The sequence below is a fragment of the Canis aureus genome, chromosome 10 (genome assembly GCF_053574225.1).
Source record: "Canis aureus isolate CA01 chromosome 10, VMU_Caureus_v.1.0, whole genome shotgun sequence".
Lineage (NCBI taxonomy): Eukaryota > Metazoa > Chordata > Mammalia > Carnivora > Canidae > Canis > Canis aureus.
This window is the reverse complement of record NC_135620.1, coordinates 53692145-53704321: the sequence shown is the minus strand read 5'-3', so window position 1 is coordinate 53704321 and position 12177 is coordinate 53692145. Positions and strand designations below refer to the sequence as shown.

At 41.0% G+C, this 12177-nt stretch overlaps 1 protein-coding gene across 12 annotated transcripts in view; it reads right to left on the bottom strand.

Moving 5' to 3' along the window:
* UNC13B (unc-13 homolog B) overlaps positions 1-12177 on the bottom strand; it is a 231367-nt gene that overhangs the window by 59177 nt on the left and 160013 nt on the right. For 2 of the 12 annotated variants that reach the window (XM_077912413.1, XM_077912414.1), the window contains exon 1: positions 671-1190. The exons of 8 other annotated variants lie outside the window; for them this stretch is intronic. The gene's annotated coding sequence lies outside the window, so the exon portion shown is untranslated. Of the gene's footprint in view, positions 1-670; positions 1196-12177 lie in introns of those variants that run through there. 2 more of the 12 variants (XM_077912424.1, XM_077912415.1) reach the window with 2 other exon arrangements.

Here is a 12177-nt window from a genome sequence, read left to right as displayed (position 1 = left end):
GCAAAATGGAAAGCTTATTATGCATGTGTGTATACACCCAAGACTGGGAAAACTCAAGATGACCTTTCTGCCTATATGGCATATGCACACGTGAGAGGGAAGAATTAACACATCAGACAGAAGGACTGAATACACACTCACACACTGGAAAAATAGAAAGGTTTCTTAATATATATAGACATACCAAAGAGCAAAGTATATATAATATACATGTATGAGATAAAGAGATTATATCTATACATGTATGCACATGGAGGGAGATATGACTTGTGTATATTCATTTAAAACAAATGAATGAGTTTCTATTTTGTATGTACACACAAGAAAGGAATAGTCAGTTTATAAACATTATGGACACATCAAGAGGGAGAAACAGATTATTCGTATATAAGTATGTACACATCAGAGCAGTGGCTAAGTTATTTATATACATTCGGGAGAGTACCAAGGAAGCACGGATAGTCAGATTATCAGCATATAAACACATGCACGTGAAGATTCTACCCTTAGTGCTGAGTATGCTATTTTTCACTCATTCTAATGACCCCCACCAGCAAGTTGGCTCAAACAGTTATGTAATTAATGTAGCTACTCTGTATTCCACCCAGAAATGCTCTGCTTTTGTCTCTGCTTGTCGTTCAGAGTCAGTCATACACTCGATACCACTTACCTTGCTGCTGCAACCAAAATAAGAGTTAAGGAAATGAAAAGGAAAAAAAAAAAAAAAAAACGTTAAAACCACAAATTCTCAAGTTTTAGAACGCAAGTGCTGTCTTTAAGCCGTTCAGGAGCACTCCTTGGTTTGACAGAGAAGCCATAGGATGAACTTTCTAAGCCACAGCATGGCTGCTTGCCCAACGGACAAACAGAGCCAAGGAGCTATTATTCTCAATTGCACCAGCTGGCTGGCTCCACGGTGCAAAGTTGATGATAGGAACAATAACCAGCAGAGAAATCCCTTCAGTGAAAGGCTGGGCAGGAGTCTCGCTGGCTACAAATCTAGGAATCCAATCTGGTCCACATGTCTGCTGAGGGGGACTCTGATGACCAGCCTGCTGAAGGCAATAGCAGCCAAACTTCAATGGGATGTGGAATTCTAACCCAATCGATTCCAGGATTTGAGACTGAGACAGAAAGCAGGGCAGCTACTGCTCCTGCTGCTGCTCCTCCTCCTCTCCAGCTGCTTCCTGCCTGCAACCTCCCATAGGGCACCAGCCCTCCTCACACGTTCCTGGCGCACACACCCCCTTTCCCAGAACACTCACGCACATACAAACCTCGCCAGCAAGCTCACTCACACACCCTTGGTGAGTGTCTCTCCTCTTGCTAAATATAGATCTTACTCTCTCCCCTCCCCCATTTCTTCCTCTCGTTCTTCTCCCTCCCACCTTCTTCTCTCCCTATCTACCTCTCTCATGTCTAGGCTATAGGATATAGAGACATAAGACCAAAGACTATACTTTGAGGACCTCCCAGTCTCACAGAGAAGACAGAACACAGCAAGAAATTGCCAGAGCACAGTACAAAGGAAGTCTTGTCTTCTACTGAAACAAACTCTAGGTTTTTTTGCTTAGTTAGTTGTTCGGGTTTGTTTTTGTTTTTGTTTTTCCATATATACGATATGCTTTCTGCATTTGGCAAAGCTGGAAAACAGGTGAAGTACTTAAGTTCAGTTAATATCAAATAGCACTATGTTCTCAGAGTAGATACCTAGTCCAGTTCTTCCTGAATATCCACAGCAAATAAAAAAACAAAAACAAAAAAAAACAAAACAAAACTGGAAAACAAGAACTCCCTTAGGCTATGCCAAGGCAATGAATAAAGAGAAGTAGGGGAAGCTGGATGGGCTGAGGTAGACCCCACTGCAGAAGTCTGGGCCACAGATAATTTTGGGATCCAGAATTAGGAACTAAACAGACTAAAGTAAAATCACATTGACAAAAGCTATTTAAGATTCAAGGCCCTGGTTTCGTGATCTCAAATTTTGCAGTCCCTCTTTGCCAATGGCAGTCCCATCTCCGTGGAGACTTGCTAGTCAGGTGGCTCTCACACGGCCCTAATTCCTAATAACTCAACAATTCTACTTAGGACTCATCAGGAAATTGACTGTCCTTATCTTCAAAGAGCACTCAAGTTGCTGACTGCAACATAATGCCAAACAGAAGTCAGGAACCCTTGAAGCCATGGAGCATAAAATGCCAGATACATCAAATATATAATATACCTTTCCACTCAGGAAAGGTAAAAACACCCACAGAACAGGAAAAACACTGAGTCCAAAGAACCACAGAATTCTTCTCAATATAGGGCTCCAATTAACTAGTAATCCAGTTAAGCCATTTCTATTTCTTCTTCTAGAATAGAAGAATTTCGATTCTACCTCCTCTGAGCCTGATCTAATGAGAGAAGGTCCTTCTCTTCTTTAGGTCAACGAAAGGTGGACAAGTTTGATTCACCCAGCATATCCATGCCAGGCTCTCAAAACTTCCTACCTCTGCTGCCCTGCAACATTCTTCATGACAATCCACAATAAAACATGGCCTTGTTAGCCAGGAATCAGGCACTCAGTCCATGCAGGCCACCCTAGAAATTGTCACTGCAGAACAGGCAGCCCTATATGGTAGATAAAATAAGCCTTTAAATGAAGAATGATTTCCTTGGCTTATCCAAGATCCTGAGGAGAAAGTGTTGATTCCAGAGCCAACATTTGCCTCCCTACTGCCTTTTTCCAATAACATTGCTTCCCCCTCAACCCAGGAAGAAAATTTAGATTCCAAGAGAGCTAAACAACCCATTTTTTAGCCATCCACCTCATTATGCAGCCAACACTAACAGCAGAGCAAATACCTCCTAACCCAGTCGGGAGCTGGCTGGATGACAGAAGAGATAAGGACTGACAGTGCAACTATACCCACATCTAAATATAGAAAAAAAAAATCACTTGAAAAGTGTCAAATTTCAGTGGAAGTCACAGCCAATTTACTGAGGAGCTTCCCATATTTCAGCCAGAAGAAAAGAGGTAAAGGGTTTAAAACAAGAAATATAGGGAAGACTGATTAAGTCAGAATTCCCTCCCACTCATAAAGAGACCAGAGAAGTGGCTGTCATTATCAGGTTTGGATCTAGGCTTCCTATTCTGAGAAGCTCAAATTCTGAAGAGGTAGGAATGATCCTCAGAGCTAGGACACTGCCTAAAGAATATACTTCTTCTTACCTTATCCACCAGTGGCTCCAGGATCTGGCTGAGGCTTCTAGATGTTATACCTGAGGTTAAAGTGACCCTGTTTTGGTCATTTGCCTACTCAAATGCATGCAGCCCATCTTCTATTCAACTAGGGTTTTCCAGAAAAAGAAAGGCTCAGACAGGAGAAGATGGGTTTATGACACAAGGCACAACATATCTGCAATCTCTAGTTATGGTCTTCAAACTTCACAGGAGAGTTCATGTGGCTTTGATCATAAATTACCGTTGTTACCTTTCTGCTTTCCTATGCTTCAGCAAAAGCATGGAGAGTAAGTGGGAAAGTGATAAACAGCTGTCACTACAAGCTCTAGTAAAAAAGCAGGCTCCAAAAAAAAAAAAAAAAGAAGGCTCCTTCTACCATGCATCAAGGCCCATAGACTGTCAGGTGTCACATGACCAAAGGACAGTTAAACCTCTTCTGTGGACTAGCCTTTTGGGATAAATGTAAAATTTGCTTCCTGAGCCATGTGAGGAACAATGCAGGCCCCTTGTCACAGTGAATCCGGCTTTTGGGAATCCTAGGCAGGCTAAAAGGATGGGGGTGCTTTTTAGAGTTAAGAAATAGCACAAGCACCCACCTCAGTTGGGAAGCTTCCTCAAAGCAGGGGTTTTCAAGAGCTGCTGGGCAGAATTGGAAAAACAGATTGGGTTAAGAAGGAAAAGGCATTTATCCAGAAGCTGTGAAATGCTCTGAACAGACATTCTCAAGGTCTGGTTCCCAATTTAAATCTTTGCAGGGATCTTCGCCTAGAGATAGATGAGTCAAGATGGAAATTCAACATGAGACATTGACACTCACGCAGAGTTGTGGGAAGGTTCAGAGCTGCAGGAGCTCTAAAGGGGAACCAAATGGGTGGGTTAGTCAGAAGACCACCTGGTATATGAAATTTATCCTTAGTTAAAGTATCTGAGTGGAGTCATAGGGATACTGGAGGAGGGGCTCATCAACTACAATTCTCCCCTTTAATATAAACTAGTCTAAGTCTCCCTCAAGCCATATACAACTGGGCCAAAAGCAAAGAATAAGCCTGCTCTAAACTTGGTCTGCCTTTTCAGATGTCACTGCTAGGTTCCTACCTCATCTCCCAATGTTGACAATCACCAACAAGGATGCAAAGGATAGGTGGAGCCAAAGTCTGACCTACAGCAGAGTAAGTTTTTGACTCTTTTTCTTCTCTAAGTAAAAAGCCAGAAGCAACATGAGAAGCTGACATGAGTCACACAAGTAGAATCTGTTTCATGAGGAAAATGGTTTGTTCTGGTGACTGAGAAAAGTCTTTTTTTCCCCTTAGAATTATGCCCTCTATAAACTACTCAGAAATTGCATACAGAAGAGAATGATGAGTGATGGGAGGTGATTCTCCTTCTTCCCTCAGGAACATGCCACTCTAGGGAAGTGATGAGCCTGGCAGAGATGTGCTGACTTCTGATGTGCGGAGGCATAGTTGCTACACAGACTAAATCAGACCTGACAAGCTGCAAGGCAGGCCTACGGAGTCACAAATTGCTGACAAATTTCAGTCCTATAGTCAGGTCAAGCACCAGCCCTGCTTAGCAAAAACTTAAAGAAGGATAAACTCAGGACTGCCAAGCTAAACAGGTTTTTAGCCTGTACCTCCAAAGGCTGTAACCCCATTTCCATTCCAGGACCAAACAATTAAAAACTTATAATTGAAGTAGTTTATGTCTCTACCGCTCTCTCACATAAACCTGTTCGAAAGTCACAGCTCTCAGATTTAGAACTAAGGCTGGTCCTGAACTAGATCTACTTATATACATCCCAGTCCAATCCACAAAGTACACTGGCCCTAACTCAATCTCTATACCCCAAGGAAGCCAATTCTCATTGGGCCATTTGTGGAGGATTCTCTAATAAGAATCCAAAATTTGAAATTTTTTTGAGAAAAATTTTATTTAAATTCAATTTGCCAATAACTAGTATAACACTCAGTGCTCATCTCATCCTGTGCCATCCATAATGCCCATCAAAATCTGAAATTTCATGGGGAAATTAACCCTTTGTATTATAAAGAGACTATATTCTAACTGGCTTAATATTGATCGAATACCTCCTTTGGTTCTTTGTAGCTGAGATATACCTGAGGGTAAACCCAAATCTGGAGACTTCTCTTGGTGTTCAAAAATATCTGGCATGAAGCACTGAATTACAAAAAGGTAGCTAATGTTCAAAGGGAAAGAGAGGACTTGAGACAAATCTCTTAAGGATCTCTGACAAATAGCAGGGAAGTAGGGTGGGGAGAAAGGGAAGTACTTAACTATTTGAGTGGAGAGAGAGCTAGACTTAGCTTGCAAAGCAAAGAATGCCAAGGGAAAGCCTGTTGGTGGCAGCAGCACTGGAGTCCTACACTGCCAGCTCAACCCATACCAATCACACAGGGATATGACTTCTCTGCTTAGACACAAGACCCTTAAAACTTCTATATTCTAGTTCTCCATCCAGTGACAGAATCGCCTGCAAAATCTTTTGCGCCCATATCACATGTCACCAAGTCTAATCTATTGTACCTTCTTATCTATAAACTCTGTCCCCTTCTCTACAACCCTTAATCTAGGCTTATTTCTCACTTGAGTTACTGTAAAATATTCATCCTCCCTAGTCTACCCTCCTGCAAAACCACTTCTCTACTCCCAATTCATTTTTAACAAATTGTTAGAGGAATACCAAGCTTTTATATAGCCCTTAGAAGGAATTAACCCTGCTGACACCTTGATCTTGGACTTTCAGCATCTAGAACTATAAGACAATATACTTCCGTTGTTTAAGCCACCCAGCCTGTGGCACTTTGTTATGGCAGCCCCAGCAAACGAATACAGTACATTTAAGGACTACTAATACAATCCTGAAAAAAAAAAAAAAAGTTTAAGTAGTAAATGAATACTTATTAAGTACCTAGATGTTGTACCAGGCATGATGAAAAGATATGATCCTTGCCCTTAGGGAGGTCATAACCTAAGAGGGGAAATGTTTGGGCATCGGCATTATTATATCCATACTATATATCCTAAGGGAGAGCAGTATTAGGTTTTGTGCTTGGGTGACCAGTAGTGGCATTGACTGAAAGGATATACAGGAGATGACGTGGAGGAGAAAGAAAAGACAATGAGTACAGTTTGAACGTACTGCATGTGGTGCTTATGAAAATTCTGGAAGCAAGATCCATAGGCAGCTAGATATATGCATATGGAACTCATGAAAGAAGATTGAGGTGAGATAACAATTTGGGATTCATCAGCTTCTGGGTAAAGCCATGGATGAGATTATCTAGGGCAGAGAAAGAGATGGAAAACAGAGCCCTAGGAATCATCAAGTTTTAAGGGGCAGGCAGATAAGGAAAAATGCTGTAAAGGAAACAAAGATGGAGCTGTCAGATATAAGAAAAGGGCTTGGAGGGAAAGATACCACAAAAGTCAAGAAGGAAGACTGTTTTAGGGAGAAACCAGTCAAAAGTTTTTATCTCACCTGTCATAAAAAATGCTCCAGGATGCTCTAAGGACATCTAGAATGCCCTTCCTAACCTGTCATCTTTGTTTATTTATGTTTCGATGTCCTCAGGTGTGGACCAAATAAACACATTTCCCTAGCATGCTTGAAGATGACAACTAGTAAAGGGAAGTAGAAGCCTAAGGAACTATGGAAAATTGTTAAAATTACCTTTTCCCTTTGGCTTCAAGAAGTCTTATTTTATACACAATGACTGTACTTCAGGATATGACTATTTTGGAATGGTGGTAAATCTCACTGCATTGTTTACAGAAAGAATGTTGCTTATAAGGAACCATGGATCTCCTTAATAACATATGTTGATAAATACAGAAAACAAGTTATCCCTTGATTTCCATCTTTCTAAACTCACATTATTTCATTTCTTGGACATTTTCTGATACTTAATAATTGCTACTTAGTACTCTCTGGGAATTCTTCTGACTTTTCTGACCACCTAACTCACAGGGTTTGCTCCCTCCATTCTCTGTTCTAAGTGTTAATCATTTCCTTTACAACTAATTACTTATACTGCCTTGTAACATCACTTCAAAGTTTAAAGCAAAAATAAAAACAAACAAAAAAAAAAACACCCAAAGTTTAAAGCAAAGCTTTGCGGGCTGTTTATTAAGTATCAGAAGCTAGAAACTCATTACAGTTCCTAGCAAAGGAGTTAAAACATAGATATGGATATGAAAAATCCAAGTAGAAAGTAGAAGTAACAAGAAAGTAAGTGGCCAGGAATAAATCTAAATCTTTGAACTCTGTTTTCTACCTATGTGTACTAGGCCCCCAAGATGATACTCCAGGTGAATATCCACTTGATTCCTAAGACTTCAGACTCCTGTATGCCTCATACCTTAATGTGCCAGGCTGGGCCATAAAGATGTCTTTCACTGAAGATCAATTCAAAATACAGGTTGAGCAGTTTGCAACTTGATCCCTTGTTCCTGGGTCACATCCTTGACTAGACATCTGAATTTCTCCCAGTGCAAGAGGAGAATATACATATAATATCAAAGGCCTAAAGCAGTTTTCTTAACCTGACTTTTCATGCCCCCAGTTTATTTCAACTGGCAGAGCTCCTGCCTCCAGCATTACAGCCTAATTAAAGTGCCTATCCTTTGGGCCTAGAGTGAGAGGGCAGCTTTTAGCAACCCTTTAAAGGTTAGAGTGAATGACTAATATTTATCATAAGAGACATAGTTAAAATGTGGGAGAATTGGAGAGAGGAAAATATTTCTAGCTTTCAAGGTTCTGATTTGGATAGGAATCAGGAAGACTCTCTGAAAGAGGTGATATCTGAGCTTAATTCTAAAGGATAAATAATATTTGGATATGTGGAAACTGCACAGAAGAAAAGGTATTAGGACAGAGGAAACAAGATGAGCAAAGATACGAAAAGGAGAAAAAGGAAGATGTTGTTGGAAAATAAAGGAAATGTATATTTAGTGAATACGAACAACATGCAAGGCCCTGCTCTACATGTATTGTCTTATCTACTCAATATTCATCTGCTGAGGCAAATGATATCCAATTCAGGGATGAGAAAACTAAGTTTCTAAGAGACTAGGTGACTTGTCCAAGCCTAAGGGTATATAGATAAGTAGTGGAGCCATATTTCAAACTCTGGCTCTGGCTCATTCCAAGTCCCAACATCTTCCAACTATACAATATGGCCTCTGGGTTAGCAAAAGTTAGAAACATAAGTTGGACTAAGTCGTAAGTAGTAATGGATGCCAGGCTAAAGAGCTGGGACTCTAATTTAACTACTAATAGAAAGAAAAAGTAACCTTCCTTCCTCCTCTTTCTTTCTTTAAGGAGAAACCTTCAATCATTCGCTCATTTACTCTCAGATATATGTTAAGAGCTTGCTGGGTGACAGACATTAGAGAGAGAAAGTTAAATAGACTCTATTCTGTATTTCCATGCTATTTTTATTTAGCTTTTATTTAAATTTCTTATTGAATTATAACATATAGAAAAGTACACAAATCAAAAGTACATCAACATAAACAGAATCCCAGTCAAGAACAGAACATTGTCTGAATTCCAGAAGCTCCCTTGTACTCATATCTTGTCACTACCAACGCCCCCTCCCATTCCCCTACAAAGGTAATCACTGTCCTACAATCTGATCCCACAGATTACTTTGACCTGTTTCTGAGCTTAATATAAAAGGAATCATACAGTATATATTCTTTTTTTTTAAGATTTTATTTATTTATTCATGAAAGACACACACAGAGAGAAGCAGAGATACAGGCAGAGGGAGAAGCAGGCTCCATGCAGAGAGCTTGATGTGGGACTCGATCCTGGATCTGGGGATCATGTCCTGAGCCAAAAAGGCAGATTCAACCGCTGAGCCATCCAGGCATCCCTACAGTATATATTCTTTTAAGAAATATATAATCTTGAGATCAAATGCTCACAGATTTATTTTTTTTAAGATTTTATTTATTTACTCATGAGACACACAGACAGAGAGGCAGAGACACAGACAGGGAGAAGCAGGCTCCCGGAGGGAAATCTGATGTGGGACTCGATCCCGGAATTCCGGCACCATGCCCTGAGCCAAAGGCAGATGCTCAACCACTGAGCCACCCAGGCATCCTTATTCACAGATTTCTAGGATAATATGATAAACACCAAAAATGACTTTATGAAATACTATAGAAAAATAGAAAACTGAGTAACTATCTGGGAACTCTGAGGAAGGCTTCAAAAGATGTAACATCGAAGTTGAGCCCTGAGCATAAGTGATAACCATGAGTAGTGCTCTGTTTCAGGAAGACAATGCTGGCAGTGGTATACACAATGTAGTCCAAGATGAATAAATAAAAGCAAGAAAAGCTTTGGAAGGCTAACATTATAGACTAAGCCGTAGAGAGGATCTGAACACAAAAGGGAACAGAGAAGAGACATAAAAGAAATCATGGAGAGAAAAAGAGCAAGGTCTGGCAAATGATCCAATGTGGGAGGCAAGAGAGAAGGAAGAATGACACCATGATTTTGAGTGGGTGAGTAGCAGAATGACGGTGATTTTAATACAAACAGAGAACAAAGAATAAGAATAGGCCTAGGAGGGAAGTTTCAAACATTGGGAAACTGTGAAAATATCTAGTAGATAACTAGACATGAAGGATAGAAACCAAGGAAAAAGGAGGATTAGAAGTATAGATTTGGCAATTATCTGCTTAGAAAAGCTATCTGGGGGGCACCTGGGTGCCTCAGTGGTTGAACATCTGTCTTTGACTCAGGTCGTGATCCCGGAGTCCTGGGATCGAGTTCCACATCAGGCTCCCTGCGCAAAGCTTCTGCCTACGTCTCTGCCTCTTGTTCTGTGTCTCTCTCATAAGTGAATGAATGAATGAATGAATGAATGAAAGGGAGGGAGGGAAGGGAGGAAGGAAGGAAGGAAAGAAGGGAGGGAGGGGCGGGCTAGCCAGAAGTCAACTGGCAGCCTAGCACAAAAGCCAGGATCAAGCACAGTACCAGCCATACAGTAGTTGCTCAATTAAGGATTCTGGATTAGAGGCAGATTCGAGATGGGGGGTGGGGTGGAGGAGTCCAAGAGGAAAACTGTAGAAAGAGACAGGCAAGGTAAAAAAGGAAGAGAATGGGAGAATCTAGAATAATAGAAGTCAGGGAAATAGGAAGTTACAAATAGGGAGTTTTAAAACACACACTGGAATGCTGCAGTGAAAAATGACAATAAAAACTGAGGAAAGTATCTGGGGGAAAATGTAAATATTAATTATTTCTATCTCCCCTCTGGCCTATAAGCTCCTAAATGTTAAGAAAATGTCTTAAAATAGCCCCAATACACCCAGTGGTAACAACTTAATAGTTGGTTTGATTTAAAATGGAATAGTTTTATCAGTCGCTTCCTTTTGCATAACTTTGGCAACAGGATTTTCTCTCACAGAGGTAGAGTTCTTTTCTAGCCCATCAAATATTCCCATTGGATGGATAATCAAACAAGCATTAAGAGTCAGAGAAAGTAATAGAAAGCAAGAAGAGCTGCTTTGTTATCTGGAAACAAGTAATTTTAAATTTTATACAGAGGTATCAGAGTTGTTACTCATAAGAATTTACTAAATACCTTTCTTTACTGATAGGATGCCCAGAAAATAGTATCAGCTGGAGCTAAGTCTGCTACCAGTATCTGATAACCTCCTCTGACTCTAGGCAAGTCAACGGTATCATGGCATCCCCAGAGATGTTTTGATATGCACCTCAGAAATGAGAGCCAATCTCCACTCCTTCAAATAAGCTGCCTCAAATCCCAAGCACAGATGTGACATCTTATAATTCACAAGGTTCAGTCCCAACCTAGAACCAGATCTAAGATTTATAGAAGACCAACCACTGACAAACACCCAGATCCAGGCCCATAAACATGACCAGAACATTTTAGGGGGAAAAAAATCCCTGAGAAACATTATACATTTCTCCTGAGAAGCAAACAAAAGCAGCTCTTGGAAAACATTCCCACCAGGGCCCATGGTAGCCTTTGTCCACCTCCCCTAGACTCCTCAGGGCAAGGCATTCATTTCACTGACCTCTTCCTGCCAAGCCTCAGAGAAGCATCAGTGTAGTAGATAGATAGCCTCCTCTGAGTGATCTTTATAGTTATCCCAGGAATCCTATGCTACCAAGAAGTCCAGATACCTATAAAAACCTGAAACCCTAGGGCACTGGCTCCTTGCTTCTTTAACCATCAGAAGCACTTTCTCTGTGTTCCTCCTACTCAGTAGCAAAGGCTCCAGCTGTGAGCAACACCTCTGGCAGGTCACTCAGTCCTAGGCTAAGGGAAGTCATGCGAGGGCCCTGAAAACCAACAATTCTGGTAATATGAGGCTTGTTGGTGACTCTCTTTTTTTTTTAAATTTTTTTAAAAAATTTTATTTACTTATGATAGTCACACAGAGAGAGAGAGAGAGAGAGAGAGAGAGAGAGAGAGGCAGAGACACAGGCAGAGGGAGAAGCAGGCTCCATGCACCGGGAGCCCGACGTGGGATTCGATCCCAGGTCTCCAGGATCACGCCCTGGGCCAAAGACAGACGCTAAACCGCTGCGCCACCCAGGGATCCCTGTTGGTGACTCTCAAACAATTTTCTAGAGCTTTACACTTAAAAAACGCATTTTTCTATGATCTCACCAGAACTGTGTTAAGAGAGGACAGCTATCCTTACTTTTACAGCTGAGGAGATTGAGAAGTAGAAAATAGTGTTTTGGGACACCTGGGTGGCTCAGTGGTTGAGCATCTGCCTTCAGCTCAGGGCCTGATCCCAGAGTCCTAGGATTGAGTCCCACATCAGGCTTCCTGCATGGAGCCTGCTTCTCCCTCTGCCTGTATCTCTGCCTCTCTCTCTCTCTCTTTCTCTCTCTCTCATGAATAAATAAATAAAATCTCAAAAAAAAAAAA